The following is a 3,725-nucleotide window of genomic DNA, read 5'->3' as shown; positions in this document are numbered from 1 at the left end:
GCCCCCCCCTGCACCCCCCGGAGGGACCGGCCTGCCACTGTCCATCTGGAGAGGCTGGATTTGGAAGACAACAGGAATGCTTCCAGCAGCCACTGCCTGGTCAGCACCATCAGCTGTCCCTCCAGGCTGGGCAGCATTTGAGACCTCTTCTTCTTGAGCCACGCTGGAGCCAGGCTGTCCCCCAGAGCTACCTAAGCTGATCTCAGATTTGATCCTCACCTTCCCTCCAGCTGGGTCAAGGTCACTTGCTTCATCTTTGAGGAACTCAGCCTTCTCCCTTAGGAACTCCTCAATCTCTTCCAGGGTGGGAATGAAGTCCTGGGAGAGACTGCTGCAGAGGTCAGGCAGCTTGAGGTGAGAGTCACTTGGGGTTTTGTGTCTTCCCCCTTAGCACTGGGCAGGGGGAGTGGGGTGGCTTCAGGGTGGCTGGTGCTGCCTGCAAGGAGATGGCCAGAGCCTTCTGGGGGGCTGGACACCCTCTCAGTGCCATGTCCCTGCAGAAGGGATGGTGACATGCTGTGTTGCAGGGCACTGGCAACACTCTCCAGCAGCAAAGAGCTGGTCAAGGAGGGCAGCAGCTCCTGGCAACTCACAGAGACCATTTGTTGACTCATGTCCTTTACTCACACAAAGCTCTTGGCTGAGCTGGGTCAGAAGCCTCTGCAAGAGCTCAGCTGGGGCTCCTGAAGTCTTTGTTCATCTGTGAAGGAACACCACCAAGGTTATTTCCAAATTAAAAAACAAACAAGAAAACCTCAACCTTTGAATAAAACAGGCTGCACGTTAGAAAGAAAACATCAAAACTAGTCAGTGGTCTTTGTTTTTAAAGAGTCTGTTGTTAAAAAAAACACACACTAACCATTTTCCTATGCAAGACACAAACAGGCTGCAAAGAGCTACATTCCACCCAGAAGAAAACTTCTCTGCAGAGTTTATTAAGGTTTATACAGAATGAGACACTTCATCCCTCTCCCACCTGCGCCAGAGGGCAGGTATGTGCTGCTGGGGGCAGAGAGGATGACTTGTGGCTCACAACTAGGAGTTAACTGAGGTCCAGGAGTGGGTGCTGGTTTCTCCACACTGCAAATGTTGGTAAGAGCCACAACACAGACTGATCATGGCTGGATTCAGCCTACTTTGGGAACAGATAACTGCCTGGGGCTCTGTGCAGGCACCACAGCTGGGGAGAGTTCACCAGCAGCCAGACTGTGTGGTTACACTGGCTATAGGTGTCTGAACAAGTGAGTTTAAAGCCAGTTCAGGCAGGTCTGGCCAAGCTCAGTCACACCTCCAAGAAAGCCTCGCAGACAGACTGTCTGGGGTCAGCTCACAGGGCCCCTGAGGACACAAACACCAGGCTCCAAAACAAGGGAGGAAGATCAGGGTGTCTCCAGGTTTTAGGTCTTGTGCAGGCTCCAGAGGGTGGCTGGTCTCCCAGGAGATTTCTGCTGAGACCACGTGAGGTAAGGAAGGTGTCTGGGCCGGTCTCAACCTTCAGGCTCCAAGTTTTCATCACAACACCCCTTCCACTCCTTCCTCCACACCAATTTTATGATGTCTTTCTCATCTTTCCTTCTCTGACTCTCATCTCCTCTTTCCACAGGCTTCAGAAGCTAGAAAAGCCTTCCCCTTCTGGCTACACTTCTGTTTAACTCTTCCAGAAAATCTTAAAACCTGATTTTCCAACAAGGTCTCCTAGCCCAGCAGCTCAGGAAGTCTCCATCCCTTCAGTATGCCCCCAGGACAGCTGAATTAAACTATGAACTCAGCTCATTCAGTTCACATCTTGCAAAATTCACACCAAGAAAAGCACAGCCAGAGGACAGGAAGGTGGTTAAGCTGCTGGCTTGGGACTGAGGACCTGAGATGGGTTTCCTGCTCTGCTGCAGATTTCCTGGGCAGCCTTGGGGCAGTTCCTGGCATGTTCTAGTCCTTGGTTTCCCATCTAAGCGGGGGCAACAGGAATGTCCTCCCTTGCAGAGCAGTGCTAAGGGGAAAGGTGCAACCTGGTGGGATGCTCCATGACTAGAGGCTTTGTAGATGCCTGTTACAGATGCCAGTGCCTTGTCAATCCAAGGCATTTCTGCAAAATGCACGTCAACAGGGCTGTCACCCCAGAGAAGCCACTGCAAGGAGATGGAGACCTGACTCTGGCCTCAGTGAAGCAGACTGCAAGTCAAGGTCAATGTCTTTTTCAAGCTTTACTTTGCAATTCTGTTCCCATAGTTTTGCAAATCCCTACGAGCACTCAACTGCTGTATGAAACCAGCAGATGTGCAGTTTGAGCACACAGAGAAAGAACCATTTGCCCAAGGTCAGCCAACAAGCAGGAGCTGGGAACTCAGCCCAGGGTTACAACTGTCCTCTGGTGACTACACAACACGAACAAAACACCTCCAAGAGCTGTGGATTCCATCCAGTGTCCGTGCAGGACCTGGACTCACCAAGCCTTTCAGGACAACCATGACATGACAGGTCAGACACTGCCATGTGTAGCAGATCCCTCAAGGGACAAACAGATCCCTGACCTGGGCAAGGACTGAGCCTGAGCTCAGCAGCTCGTTTCAGTCAAGCCCAGCAGGCATCCAGCTGGATACAGGTTTTCACTTCGGGAGAAACAGTTTTGGCCCGGCCACGGGGTCCAGATGCTGCTGCTGAGGAGCATGAGCTCTGTCCTCACTGTGACTTCCCAGGGTCAGGCTGAGCTCAAGGAATGCTGAGGCTTTTCAGGCTTCCAGGGCCACTCCCAAATGCCTGGTGTTCCCTAGGTGGTCACAGGAGCCACACATTCTGTGATGGGGAAGAAAAGGCAGCGTGAGAGGAGCAGAAATGTCACTGTGCTGCCCCAAGCAGGGGCAGACACTGCTCAGAGAATCGTGCTCTCTCCAACCACCTGTTGGGTTTGATGGTGACAGTGGTTTGGGGTTCAACATTTCCCAGCAGAAGGACAATTTAAGGCAGCCAGTGTCCCTGGAGGGAAAGGGAGTTTCTCTCATCTGCTACATCGAGCCCCATAAACCCAAGGACAAGAGTGCAGAGTTTCTCTGCTTTGTCAGAAGTATGACATGACATTTTGAGCCTGAACAAAAACTCCTGGACCAGAGTAAGGCTTTGCATTTGAAAAACCAAACCAAACCAAACCCAGCAGTGAAGTCGTGTGGTCACTGTGGTCATCACAGCCACTCCCCTGGCTGTGCCTCTGGGTGTCACTTACCCCTTGTCTCATCCTCACAGCTGATGATACTTAAATTCCTTGCAGGAACTGGGGAAGTCTGAGCTCTTCAAAATCTTCAGGCACCACCTACTGCGATACTGCAGGGTTCAAACACAAACGCTTTGGATTTACACCATGTCACACAATTACTGAGGGTAACAGGAGGGAGCGATTCTTCCTCTAGGTTCGTACAGCACCTAGTGGACTGAGCGGGATGTTCACGTTCAAGCCAGTCCCGGGTACCAGCAGGCAGCCCCACACCCCTTGCTCTGCCCAGTCCGTGGAGGGAGAGGTGAGGAACAGTCAGACCCTTCCCCAGGGCTACCGGCGGCAGCTCACAGGGGTCACAGCAGTGCACGGAGCGGGGAAGGGGCAGCACGGCAGGGGATGCTGGGGGGGATACCCTGGGGATGCTGGGGGGATGCCCGGGGGGTGAGCAGAGGATGCTGGGGGTGATGCTCCGGGGGGATGCTCAGGGGATCCCGGGGGATGCTCAGGGGATGCCCTGGGG

Source organism: Chaetura pelagica, unplaced genomic scaffold (genome assembly GCF_000747805.2).
Source record: "Chaetura pelagica isolate M959 unplaced genomic scaffold, ChaPel_1.0 scaffold215, whole genome shotgun sequence".
Taxonomy (NCBI): domain Eukaryota; kingdom Metazoa; phylum Chordata; class Aves; order Apodiformes; family Apodidae; genus Chaetura; species Chaetura pelagica.
The sequence above is the reverse complement of the archived record's forward strand: the minus strand, read 5'-3'. Positions refer to the sequence as shown.